The sequence below is a fragment of the Microplitis mediator genome, chromosome 2 (genome assembly GCF_029852145.1).
Source record: "Microplitis mediator isolate UGA2020A chromosome 2, iyMicMedi2.1, whole genome shotgun sequence".
In the NCBI taxonomy this organism is placed as follows: Eukaryota; Metazoa; Arthropoda; class Insecta; order Hymenoptera; family Braconidae; genus Microplitis; species Microplitis mediator.
Window position 1 is genome coordinate 11873762 of NC_079970.1, and position 14397 is coordinate 11888158.

Consider the following 14397-nt stretch of genomic DNA (forward strand, 5'->3'; position numbering starts at 1 on the left):
AGTAATAAACGCATTCGATCACGTGAGTGTATAGGATCTCAAAAGATCCGACGTCCTTGATCGTCGTAAGTCTAGATACTCTGGAAACCCACGGAAATAGTACATAAGGTTGAACCGAGAATTCCTCCTCGTGGCGTATCCCTAGGACGAAATAAGGTCAGCCCTCTGGTACTTATATGATACCCCGTGGACATACAACCCATTTGGTTCCCTCCTCTATTATTACCATAAGATCACATATATACAAACCACCTCTTTTAACTGTCAGCTTCTCCCTTCGATCGTGACAGTGCAAAACATGCGGACACCGCTAACGGTTAAAGTAATAGTCCCAGAACCCACGTAAAGGGTGGCAATAGCTTAGTCTGACGCCCCCTAGAGGGCGCCCAAACCTCTTCTGGGCAAGTCGCATGACAATGAATGAAAATATAACCCGAGAAATTGAAACAATAAGTTATTCACATATTTTTCTATTTTTTAATTCAATTTGTAGGTTTTTTCGCTCATTTAAATCTTACAAAATTTTATTATTCAAGGCTGTCCTGTATATTTGTGGTTATGCAAAAGTTATATTTTACTGGAATGACAATAATTGAGTTATAAAAATATACGAAAACTAATTCAAACTATTAGTTACATATTATCAGTTAATATTGAAAATTCTTGAACGCCATTTAAATATTTTAATTTTGGGCTGAAATTTTCAGCATAGTCATGATTTTACAGATATAAACTATTGATGCCACGAGAAAGGAAAAATTTAGAAATAAAAATCCGAATTTCGATCATTTTTTATATTTTCAAAATTCGTGAGCGAACTCTTGAAAATTTTTTATCGAGCTGATTTTTGGAGAGGCTCCTTAAGGGGGTATTCTGGTGTAGAAGCCCGAATTTTAGGTATTTTTTCGGACGCGATAAAAAAAAAACAAAAATTATTTTTACCATCCATTTTTTTATAAGCTTTTTATTGATATTTTAAGAATACAAAACACTAATAATATAAGAAACAAAATTAAATTTCAAAAAACTGCAGGTCGGCGCAGTGGGGACTGATGGAAAAATGGCTTGTCCAGGTGTGCAGGATATAAATCCTTCCCATGACCTGAAATGGGAATCCATGAATAATTCGTAATGAGGAAGGGTGTAGTTATCGAAACGTTTTTGAAAAAGAAAATTTTTTTTCACAAAATGGCGGTGGTTTGAAAAAAAAGTTTCGTATTTTCCCTGTTTTTTTTTCGTTCGGAATTTTTTAAAAATACAAAAAAAAAAAAATTTTTTTTAAACCTCTTCGTAGTGCGATACTATGATGTATAAAGAAGCTCTGTGTGAAATTTCAAGTGAATCGGTTGAGTAGAATTAAAGATATCATGCACACCGTTTCCAGAAAAGTAGTTACGAGAAAAAGGAGTTTAAAGTTTGAGGGCTAATCGCGCGCAGTCGGAGTCGTTTACTGACGTTTTATACTCACTTGTTATTAATCAGCTATCCCTGCTCCGTATAAAGTACCTTCTCCGACTTCAAATGTCATGTTTAGTGAAGCTCTTTCAGATGATTTAGCAGTTCTAGCTTCCTTGGAAGCCTCAGTAGCTCGACCCGGTTGCGAATCGGTTTTGTCGGCGCGTCACAAAATGAACTGTAACTCCGAAAATAATTCGAATTTCGAAAAATCCTTTTAGGGACATTTTCATGAAGGGTTATACTAAGAAAATATGCAAAAAAAATCGATTTTTTCGAATTTCTAAACCAGAATACCCCCTTAAAACATCGTAAACCAACAAATTTTCATGCGAGATCGAAAAAAATAAAATAGTCGGTTTTTTTGCACTACCTTAATGTATATATTAACAAATACTCTTAACTATTCATTGGTATTGTTTATTCAAAAGGCCCTACCTAATTCTAACAGGTTATTGGCCTTACACGTGTCCACTGCGCAAAATTAATAAATTAAAATTTTCAAAATTTTAAGCGATCAATAATTATTACGTTCAAAAAGAAACTTTAAAGATCTCGGGAACATAAGTGACTAGTGTGAGGTGAGCTATTTAAGTGAATAATCAAGTTTTGAAGTTGTAAACAATTCAAGTTTTAAAAAATGCAGAAATGTTAGAAGAAGTCTCTTCTGTTGGAAAGCTTGACCATAACAACGGTTTACGTAAGTAATATGAAAGAAAATTTTCTATATTTGAGATGTGTCAGAATATTTAAGAGATGAGCATGAATTTTTGAGAAGCAAAAAATACGTACGTAACTTTAAATTAATAAATTTGGCAGAATTTTATTTGTTTACGAAGAGGGAATATTGTGATATTTCTTGCCTGTTAAAATTTTCATGTTACATGTTGTATATAAAAGTATTGAAACCAACTTCTATTACTTTTGAGAATCATGTAATCTGAAAAGTTGCACATGGGCCCAGCGCACACGGTAACAGCATAGAACAATCGTTGGGTTGTAGGATATTTTGAAAAGACTGAGATGTGACTTGGTTATTTACTGTTTACTTTGAGAAAAATAATGATAGTGACTTCATAAGTTTATACGTTCATGAAGATTCAAACTGGTTTAAAATAGAAATTTAAGTCAATGTTTAAATATTTGATTTGTATCTAAATAGAAGCGGTTTATTTTTCAGATTAAATTCTAAAAAGTTGAATTGATTTAACGAAATTTTATACTAATGTTTTATATAAAATATAAATTTAAATTGTATATAGTGACAATGTTCAATAGTGTGCATAAAAATAAATAGAAATATTAACAGCTATATATTTATCTGCAGAAATTGGAGACCCAAAATTATTTAAAAAATTCTTGAAAAGGTACAGGAAAGTTTTTCGATTTGACCAAAACCATCCTGGAGAGAAAATATCACTAAGTATTAGTGGTGAGAGAGTGTTACTTCATGTTAAGACGCGTGAGGTACCTTATTAAGCAGGTTGATTGTAAATCATAAATTTTTTGTACATAAAATATTGAAAATTAATCCAGTTATTTGGATTTTTTTGCTTAAGTTTATTTGATTTAAAATTACTTCTTGACAAAAATGAACAGTAATTAACTTGTATGTTTAAAATATAAAAACAAGGTTTTACTTTGTGATTCATGCTTATTGATGGATGCTGTGCATTCATGTACTTCTTGAATTACTGAAGTAGTTGTATGTATGATCTTGTGTTCGGATTATATGTATTGCTGCTTGCTTCAACCTGGCCATACTTGTTGTTCAGTCAACCAGGCTTGAGTCATAGCTCCTGGTATAAGAATATTATTAATTAATAATTAATTCGTCTAACAGATAAAAGCAATATGAACGAGGATGAGTGGAAAGCCGCTATTGAGTGGATTGACAAACAAGAAGAAGATGGTCCTTGGGTAGTTTTACCAGGAGATGATGACCAAAAATCTACGTCTCAGGCAGATGAGGAGGCATTATTAAGAGATGTGATTGAGAGTGGAGATGAAGACGAGAATAAGAGATGCGACGATGAAGGTCCTTGGTTAAACGAAACAAACTTATCCCAAGGAGGTAAATCTTTACCATCAATTAATTTTATGGAATTAGTTAATTTTAATTACAAAATTAAATCAAAACAATTTTACGTTTATAATATAGTTGCAAAAAATAATGAAATGGAAGTGCTACGTGGTACCGCTTCACACATTGCGGAAAGTAACACTAGTAAAGACGAAGTGTTGTCTCTGGTGAAACAATTTTGCGAATCCTCTACCAATATGATGAACAATGCCAAGAATCTCTGTTACGTGCTCGGGCAGCTGTTGCTAAAATGGAAAAAATTCAGGGTTTGGTTATTAACGAGTTCAATCAACCGAGTTAAACAAACAAAGACCCGTGAAGATAAAAACAATGCGATTCGTACAAAAATAAGAGATGTGAATAATGAATTCAGTGAAATGCATGAGCATTATCACAAACTAGTTTATAGAGATAAGAGCAGATCGAGCGATAGTACTTCTAGTCGTGAACTTGGTGAATTGAAAAGTCAAGTCTCTAAAAATTAGTACGACAAAAATTAATAAAATTAAAAGTAGATAGAAGCGTTAGTGAATTTCAAAATTCCGACAGTTTGGCAAATTAAATTAAAGAAACATTAAAAGTAGAAATTATTAGTAAGGTGGAGGTATGAAACGAGATTATAAACTTACATCAAATACTAAATTTGATCATTTCTCTGATCTTTTTACATCAGAATTAAGAGCTCATGAATTACTGTATGTAATTGATCCGACTAGTGCTCCGCGTAGAGATCTTGAAACTGATATTATTGAAATACATAAATTCAAAGTTCGAGACATTTTAATTAACCATTTAGATCAGAAGTTTCATTCTCAAGTTATTGAAATAAAAGATCCGGTAGAACTCTTAAATACAATTGAAGACCTTAAGAAAACTAAAAGTAATAATTCTTCAAGTTTTACTCACATCGTTACTTGCATTTTCTGGTTATCGGGATATTTAACACTTATTTTTGCTATAAAATAGCCAAAATAAGATAGTTTCGGCAATTAACATTATATTTTGATATAAATGATGATAATTTATTGTTCAAAACAAAAAAAAAAAAAAAATTTATTTCTAGTTCAACTTTGACCTTGAATAACTTTGACGCAAGTGATTTTTTCGAAAAAATTTTAAGATAAAGTTTTTGTAGAGCGTTCAATTTTCTACAAAAATAATTTGATGCCGCAGCAACTGGCTTTGCAAAGAAATAATGAATTGCAAAAAGTACCAAAACCCCATGTTATTTAAATGAGGAATGAATCGCCGGGCTTATATCGGTTGGATAATTTTTTTTAGACCATTTACTAAAAATTGTAGGGGCGCTGCAGAGTCAAAAACCACTTTGGGAAATAACGGACACCCTAGCCTACATGTATGATGCGAATTCACATGAAAATATGTGGGATCTTGCATTAAGTGCTGCTGCATTTGCTTACAACTGAACACCTCACAAGTCTAACGATATGATTACACCTTTACAACGGTTTGCACCGAATCACAATTTTGATATTAATCAATTGAGACGTTTTGGATGCGTAGCATATATTAAAGTACGAAAAAAAACTGGTCCTAAGGTTTGATTCGAAGGGAGACTCGTAATTATGGTAGGATATACACCTACTGGTTATCAGTTCCTGAAACCAGAAGAAGGGAAGTTTTATAAGAGTAGAGATGCTCGTTTCAGTGAAAAACTGGTGTATGGTGATAAGTATGATAAAAATTGTGAGAAAGATTGGCCGGTTGAAGAATCATCAGTTAATGAAGAAAAGTGGCTTGTCGAATTTCATAAAGATGAGTTAGAATTGTTAAAACCGGAGGTAAAGACGAAAAGAAAGAGAAGACGATCGAAGAAACAGCAAAATTGTTCAACAGATGCGAAAATAAATAACGAGAACTTAATTAAAGAGAATAGTTTTTCGGAAATGATTGATGTAATCGTTGAAATTGATGCTAACTTAGTTTTTGGTGAGAGAATAGATTGTAAGATGAGTGAAACCCAGGATAAAATTTATCATGCAATTTTAACGGGTATTCAACAAGACCCAATATCTTTTCGAGATGCTATAGAATCAAAAAAACGGGAATTTTGGCAAAATGCTGCGAGAAATGAGCTTAATTTTATGAATAAAAATAATGTGTGGACATTAGTTGACCGACCTACTAGAATAAAAAACGGTAAAAGATTAAATATCATAGACGCTAGGTGGGTTTTCAAAAAGCAAATTGAAAATGACAATCAAATTAAATACAAAGCGTGATTAATGATTCGAGGTTTCAAAGATTATAACAACTATGATCTCCGAGAAACCTATGATCCTGTATCTCGATTGCCCTCAATTAGGTCTGCCTATGATATCATTAATAAATATGATTTGGAGACTTCCTATCTTGATATAAAACCCACATTTTTAAATGGCATTATAGGTGAGGAAATTTATATGGAAATCCCAGGTGTGAATGTTACACAAGAAATTAGGGAAAGTATGGTGTGTAAATTAGAACGAGCTCTGTATGATTTACGGTTTAGTCCTAAGAAATGGAATAAGAAATTTACTGATGTGGCATTGAGTAGATTGCGTAATCACAACTACATTTGAATTCAAATGTAGTTGCACTTCCGGCAGGTAGAGGCAGCACCTCCTGGGGCCTCTTCAATAAATTTAAACTTGATCATGCGCAGTGCGGTGCATGCGCATTTGCTGTTTCCTGCCTCGTGTCGAGAAGACCAACGCCATTATCTTTCGTTTTATAGATTCAAGTGAAAACACGTGTTTTATAGAATCATATCATTTTGCGCTCATCACGAGTAAATAAATAAAAGTAATTAATTCATTGAATTCAGCGATCATTAAGCTCATTAAAATTATATTTATTTTTATAATTTTGGGCACCAGAGCTCATAATAAAAATTCATCAAGACCACAATAAATCAGCGATCATCGACCACGTTTCTCAAGAGGTTAATCAGACGGGGAACATCAGAGGTGCCTATCTATTAAATAAATAATTATTAAAAGTGCTTATACAATTAATAGACTCAATTTTTATAATTGTTTAACTATCATAAAGCTCAATATTTTAATTAACCTAAAAGTAAATTCTCGCTCGATAGTCTCTGAAACCATGCTGCCACGTGTTCAGAAAATAAATGCAATTCAGTGTAATTTATCACGAGCTCCTTGAATTAAATTAAATTAAGTGATTATTAATATTAAAACTCAAATAATTATACAGTTAGTGCTCTTAAAATATAATCATTAAGTGTTCAATTATTAACTTCGCTCGGTAACCTCTAAATTCATGTTACTTGTTATCATGACATTTTTTCAATCAACTCAGTGTTCAAGTAGACTCCAATTAATTACTTCAACTATTTCAATTATTTACTCGAGCTCAATTCTATCATTTGTATTCAAATAATTACATATTCATGAGCTCAATCAATTAACAGTATTAATAAATTAAATCAACGATTTAATTTTGTAACCCAGGGATAATATGTGCTGTGACAAATAAAAATATTGTTATATTTTTTAATATGCGTATTTTCCCAACATCCCAACCACCAACCAGTCCTGGCATGCATTTATTTTATTATTATTACAACAGAGTGTAGGGTTAAAAAATCACAAAAGAAAGTCATGTTCATTTATTTGGAGAGAAAATGGAAAAATTCTCATCTTAATACTATATGTCGATGATTTTATCTTAGCTTCTAACGACAAATCTAAAATGATGGAGGTAAAGCCACAACTTAAAAAGGACTTTGAGATGAGTGATTTGGGTGAACCAAAAGAATTTCTGGAAATTTCAATACATCGAGATAGACAAAGTCGAGAAATCATTCTCAGTCAGGAAAAAAATATAAGTAGAATCTTAGAAAAATGTAATTTTAGTGATGAGTCCACAGAGAATAGCCGGCGATTTCAATGCGAGGCTTGGCTCACTAGGATTCTTTAACCTTGAGGACCTTGACGCTCCTTCATTAACCAACACGAAAACTTCCTTGGATGATTCTGTCAATCAGAGAGGTAACATTATTCTAGACTTCATGGACAGTAATAGTTTTATTTTCCTTAACGGCGATCCCCCAGCAATACACCTGGACAATTTACCTTCGGCAACAAAAATAGCAAAAGAACTGTCGACCTCATCTGAGTGAACGCCCTCAGCCTCCACCTGATAGAAGATATACGTGGTAACTTGATCGTTTCAAATTTCAATCATTTTCCAGTCTCAGTTACACTCTCAGTTCAGCTAACTCCTTCACCATCCATATTTAACGCTCACGAGAAGAATGAAGACACATTAAAGCTGCGCTGGGATCCGTCTATGAAAAACGCATACAAGTCGGAAATGGCTTGGTCCACGCACATTACCGCCAACTTTGAAACCGAAGATGTTAATTCGATTTATCACAAGCTAGGACTTGGCATCAAGGAAACTTGTACAACCTGTAATATGACCTCTTATCCTCGTCCGATAAGGAAGCCTGCTAACAAGCTGTGGTTTGATCAGGACTTTTTTACAATTTAAACATAGAATCAATCTTGCGCTAAAACTTCGCAAACACAATAGTCGAGATCAACTTGCTTGGGCAGTATATTTTAACAACAAAAAAGGTTACTTTGCTTTGCTAAAAATGAAAAAAGAGGAGTACCACAATTAAATACGCCTACAATTAAGCAACGTCAACAACCCCAGGGAATTTTGGAAGGCGGTCAAAACAGCGTGAAGTTACACTTCTGGCCCAGTCACCATCACAATCCCCAAATGGGAGAAATTCTACGAAAACATTATCTGCCTAGATCTGCCTTTGAGAGTCCTTTCTTCGAAACCGGAACGCCTGAACTAGATTCAGACATCCCCGTCGATGAACTTCTTCTTAGCCTCCACAAAGCCAAACAAGGCAAATCTTCTGGCTCAGACATGATCTCGAACGAGTTTTTAATAGAACTACCAGAAAATTGGCTTCTATATACTGCTTCGCTGTTCAATAAGATCCTAAACACGTGTACAATTCCTACAGAGTGGTCCAGTGTCAGAATGTGTCTGTTACATAAAAAGGCAATGAGTCGGACCCCAATAACTACAGAGACATTGCCAGGTAAACTATCTCACCAAGATCTTTACCCAGATTACTCATGAGCGCATAAGAAAATGGGCTGAAGACGATTCCCTACTTCCAGAGGAACAGGCAGGCTTCCGTGCCGGACGAGGCTGTGAAGACAATATCTTTAACCTCCTAGCTTTACTGCAGCTCCAAGCGCGCATCAAAAACGTGCCCGCGCACGCCCTCTCCGTGGACTTAAAACGAGCTTTCGATTCCATACCTCACACCAAACTCTGGCAGAAGCTCCACTCACTTGGCATTAGCTCGAAGCTCTTGAACCTACTCGCCTCTCTATATAACAAAGCCAACATGCAGATCCAAATCATCGGCTAACTTTCAACTCCCATCCTCCTGGAATACTGCACTGTAAATGGTCTCACAGTTAACGTTGGTAAAACTAAAACCTTGACTACCAGCCACAACGGACTTGAGAGAAGCAAAAGACTCTTCACGTACGATGGTAATCAGATCGAGTCCGTCTATCAACTAGAATCCGCCAACCTATTCTTCTTTAAACGTGTGTTTACACTTCCACGATGTACCCCAGGTTATGCAATTAAATTAGAGCTCATCATGCAACACATTGCAGTCACAGTCCTGAAAGCCGCCTTCAAATGGGTCAACAAGATCCTTGAGATGCCGGAGCATAGACTTCCAAAAATATGCCTACTCACTTTAATTGGACTGACAACCTCTCCGTCAAACTCTACCGACTCCAACTGGGTCCAACTTCTGATGAATCATCTAGCCGTGATATACGAGGAAACTCTGCTCAACAATCTTACTGCGAGCTTCTGGAGAGCTAAACTCAACCTAGTCATCATCAAGTACGAAGCATACAGAAGAGAAGTCGACTTAGCCAGATATCACGCTACCACCGCATGTCAGTTCACTCACGTAGCCCATTCAGCTGAAATTTATTCACACATCCTCGAGAACCTACCCCCACATACTGCAAAACTTATACTGCACCTAAGATTGGCCACAAAATTTGCAAGTAACATCTCGGTAAACAACCAGACTCTACGTCTCAATCCATTAAAGCCCTGCAGGTTCTTTCATTACCTCAGCAAAGAAACCGTCACGCATTTTCTATTCTAGCTGCCAATTCTACGCCGATCTCCGTCTGAAATACTTTTCCGATGATGGAAACCCTGTTTTTCAAGAATAACCACTCCTGTCCCTGGAAACTCTCGATCCAATACTACTGAAAAAAGTTTTTTCATACTACAAGCAGCGCCTGAAGCTGAGAGAAACAAACAGGTGATGTGACTTTTTTCTTGGTTCCATTTTACAATTTATATTATTGCTATATTCTTTATTACTATTTTGTTTCGGTTTTTGATACCAACTTTGTTCCTAATTATATTAAATTAAATTATGTTGAAAATTAAGTAAACAGATGAACGTGTAAATTAAATCACACAGTGCCAACCATCTTAAACTCTGTATATTGGGTTTGTGACCGATTATTGATGGAACTGCTAATACATTTCACTCAAAATTATCAGAGTTCCTTAGTCTACAGATATTCCATATCTTAAAAATATGATTGGGTTTGCTGCTGATGGTACAAATGGGAATTTTGGTGACAAACATTCTTTGTCTACACTTCTTGCTAATGACATACCGCATTTATATACCATGAAGTGCATTTGTCATTCTTTCCATTTGTGTGCCTCACACGCTTGTGAAAAATTACCTAGTGTAATTGAAGATCTTGCACGAGATGTGTATAAGTACATAAAAAATAGTCCAAAGCGATTTGGGCACTATACAGGCTCTCAAAAGTTCGTGGAGGTAAAACCTCATAAACTTTTACATCCATCGCTAACTAGATAGTTGTCATGAGTACCAGTCGTGGAAAGACTTCTAGAACAACTACCTGCTTTAATTCTTCATTTTCAAAGTGCTGTTCTTACAGATCGTTTACCTGCAGCTCAGTTAATCCCGAACAAGTGTATGGAACCTACAACTGAATTGTATTTAGAATTTTTTAAGTTTGTATTATCTTATTTTCATGATTTCAATAAGGAGATGCAGTCAAAATCCCCAAAGCTTTATTTATTTGAAATTTTTATCACTTATAAAATGATTTAAGAGTGTTTTTTGAGGCCAGAATGTTTAGAACTATCAGATCAAGAGTAAAGAAATACGCCTGATATCGATATCGATCAGGCGCTAGAGAAAAAAATTTTAGCTATCGATTTTTTCGATGTACACGACTATTTAGACTTGAACGAAATTTATCTTGGAGGCAATGTTACGGGTCTACTTGAATTACGGAAAAATTCCTTGTCAAAAAAAAACTGTTGATCAGTTTCGAAAGATGTCTTGATTTTTTTACGGAAAGCGTCAAGCAATTAAAAGAAAGATTTCCTTTTAATAAAAGAAAACAAATTAATAGTTTGTCGTTTTTAAATCCAGATACACCATTGAACCCGAAATTAAAACAACATTAGCTATCGATAATTTAATTAATGTAACGTGGACCTAAGTCCGCCTCCGCCGACCGGAAGCCGAGACCTCACCCTTTTGGTCATACTCGCGTTGCGTAATCCCATCTCTTCTACACCTAAGCGACACTCTCGGCCGGAGCCAAAAGTGGACATTTACCGGAGGTATAATCAAAAATCCTCATTACGTGTGGTATCTAACCACAGCCACTACGAGTTCAACCGCACGTTGGCCCAAAACACTCCTCCCATCTCAAGAAATAAAGAGACTCTGGTCGAAGTAGGGCTTGGAATGGGCCGCCCATAGTACCAATTCTGGATTGGTCGACATACCACTTGGTCAAGAGGGGACGTGGCACTCTTTCCCCTGCCTCCTGAAGGAGACACCCTGTTTAGTTTTCATTCATTCGTCCATTCTTCACACATTCTCCCACACATTCTTTTACACATTCTCACACTCACCTAACTTCGGACTAACACCCGAGATGCACAGAGTCCTCACAAGTCGTGAGTTCTGTGCACCTATGACCAGATGCTCCGACAACACCTGGGTGGATGCCAATTGAACCGCGGTCTAGTACTCCTCTTCTCCTTCCTCTCTGTGTTGAAATTGGCTGCTGAGTTTCTGGTGGAGACAATCTTTACTGAAACCATTAAAGACTTTAAAGGAATTTGAGGTGACAAGAACACGCCCGATTTGTGGCCACTTCGCGCCCCACCCTTCTATGCTCTGGAGCACCTCACGCTGAGGCTCGAACTCGGTGCATTTTAGCAGTAAGTGCTGAACGGTATCCCACCCTTTGTTGCATTGTGGGCATTTGCGATCCTTTGCGAGTCCGTACTTGAAGAGTCTATCCTTAAAACAGCCATGACCGGTTAACATCTGGGTAAGCCAGAAGTTAGGACTGATGTGTTTGCTCGCTAGACGTTCAGTAACGTCGGGAAAGAAGTTAAATGTCACACGTCCGTCGTCCGTTGTGGACCACTGTTCTTGCCATCTGCGAATGGTTTCTTTTCTAAGGGAGACAAGGCCTTCTTCGTCATCAGGCTGCACGGTCACGGTTCCAAGAGTTGCCTGTTTGCCAGTACGAAGATTGTAGCGGGCGCAACGTTCATCAATCACAAGCCGAATGGGCACTGCCCCTGCAACTACACAAAGTCCCTCATACGATGCCGTCTTGTATGAACACGTCATCGCAATCAGGGCTCGACGTTGCAGGGCCCTAAGAGCCTTCCATTCCTCCACTCCACATAGGTCACTCCAGCCTGCTGCCGCATAAGTGACAACGGGCAGGAAGTAGCCCTTGTAGATGGTGGACATAGCCGGAAAGCGCAGTCCCCATTCAGTCCGTGCGAGACGGCGTAAACGACCAAAAGTTTTGTCTAATTTCGCGCGCCTTGTCTTTATGTGTGTGGTTGGTTTGAGGTCCTGGTCGAAGTGTACCCCTAAGTATCTAACGCTCTTTTTGAATGCTATCTTTGTTTTACCTATTACGATTTTCGGTGGCTTTGAATCATACTTGGGCTTTTTCTGTCTTTTCGCTTTATAGGGGTACGGACCTTTGTCCTTGCGTGGACCGCGTCGGGTGTAATCCCTCTTGAGGAATATCGCTTCGGTCTTGGACTCCGACAGCGTGAGTTTCGAGGAACGACACCATTCCAGTATCGAATCCACCGTCCCTTGTGCTTTCCTTTCGATGTCCACTCGTGAAGTTCCCTCTATGATGACGAGGAGGTCGTCAGCATAGGCTACAAATTTACTCCCGTGATCTGATGATTTTAATTCTTTGAGTAAGTCGTCGAACATAATGTTCCAGAATAGTGGCCCTAAGACTGATCCCTGTGGACATCCCCTTGTTGGCTTTTTCTTTTCCCACCCGAATCCCCATGAAAGTCCTGCTGTCCTATCCTCAAAGTAACTCTGCACTACCCTGTAAACATTCTTGGGGCATTCCCGCTTCTTCAATCCCTCGATCACTCGCGGCCACCACACGTTGTCAAAGGCGCCAGAAATATCGAAGAGAAGTCCGATTGCCAGATTCTCTGTTGTCGAATCTAGCAAGCGGCGCATCTCAACGATTGCATCCTCAGTCGACCTCTTGGCCATGAAACCAAATTGTTGACTGGAGATGTTATCTCTAGCTAAGACTGTGGTGGTGAATCTCGACTTTAACAATCTCTCAAATACCTTCCCGATAACCGAAAGTAAACATATTGGCCTGTAAGATTTTGGGTCGCTCGCGTCTTTGTCACTGCTCTTAAGGAGCATGATAATCCCACCCTCTTTCCATGCGGTAGGGAAAACTCCTAGCTCTAGGCATTTATTGTATAATTCAAAAAATTCCCTTGATAAAATGACTCCCGCCCTTTTGATAACCTCGTTTTCTACTAAGTCTGGCCCGGGTGCTTTTTTGTTTTTAAGGGTTTTCAAAATTCTGTATAATTCGCGCGGAGTGAATAAATCGGCGTCCGCGGTGTCTGGTGGCGTCTCTGAGTTCTCTCGGGTTCCTTTCTGTTCCTCTGTCTCTTCGTCTGGTTTGCCGTCTACAATGTGTGTGTTGAGAAAGCAGCTAGCTGTGCCCTTAAAGCTTTCTGTGGATCGCCCGTCACGCCGGAGTGTGGTGAGCACTCTGTTAACTCGGTGTTTGTCTGCCTGTAGCTTGTAAACGATGCCCCAGTGCTCCTTGTTACCGTTCGACGTGACAAACTCTCGCCAGCTGTTTTCTCTATGTCTCTTAACGTGTTTAGAGTATGTCTTGCAAAGTCGTAAGTAAGTCTCTTTAAGTTCTGTCTTTTTCCCCTCGTCTGTTTCCCTCTGGAATCCCCTTCTAGCTTTGTAAACCACTCTCTTTTCTTTTGTTAGTTCCCTGGTCCACTATGGGTATGATTTTACGTGCGGCTTCTTCCGCGGGATAGCAAATTCACATGACTCTATGATGGTTTTAGTAAGTGCATCGGCATACTTTTCCACGTCCTCGACCGTTTCCAGCGCTAGGCCCTCAAGATTCACTCTTGCGAGTTCTGGTAGTTTCTCGCGGAACTTCTCCCAGTCGGCCAACGCAAGGTTGAACCGCTTGGGGTCTGCCCCATCGAGACCCTCCCGATCTCTTGGAATTCCTAGGCTGATATCGATCGCATAGTGGTCGGTACTTTGCACCCACTCGCGTTTGATGGACCAGTCCCGTACGTACCGTGCAAGTTTTGGGGTGGCTAAGGTGACATCTATGTATGACTCTCCTGTTGTCGAAGCGTAAGTTGGACCCTCCCTTTTTATATTTAAAATCTCTAACCCATTGTCATCTATA

At 37.8% G+C, this 14397-nt stretch overlaps 2 protein-coding genes and 1 long non-coding RNA gene across 14 annotated transcripts in view; 2 read left to right on the forward strand and 1 right to left on the reverse strand.

The window, feature by feature from the left end:
* LOC130663030 (uncharacterized) overlaps positions 1 to 14397 on the reverse strand; it is a 275606-nt gene that overhangs the window by 95810 nt on the left and 165399 nt on the right. The window lies entirely within an intron of this gene.
* Positions 1 to 14397, forward strand: part of LOC130663028 (dual specificity protein kinase splB-like) — a 528032-nt gene that overhangs the window by 73665 nt on the left and 439970 nt on the right. The window lies entirely within an intron of this gene.
* The window catches only part of LOC130663035 (uncharacterized), a 31426-nt gene continuing 20428 nt past the window's right edge, over positions 3400 to 14397 (forward strand). Inside the window, exons 1-2 of the long non-coding RNA XR_008989148.1 lie at positions 3400 to 3529; positions 3617 to 9899. This is a non-coding gene — a long non-coding RNA (uncharacterized LOC130663035). The remainder of the gene's footprint in view (positions 3530 to 3616; positions 9900 to 14397) is intronic.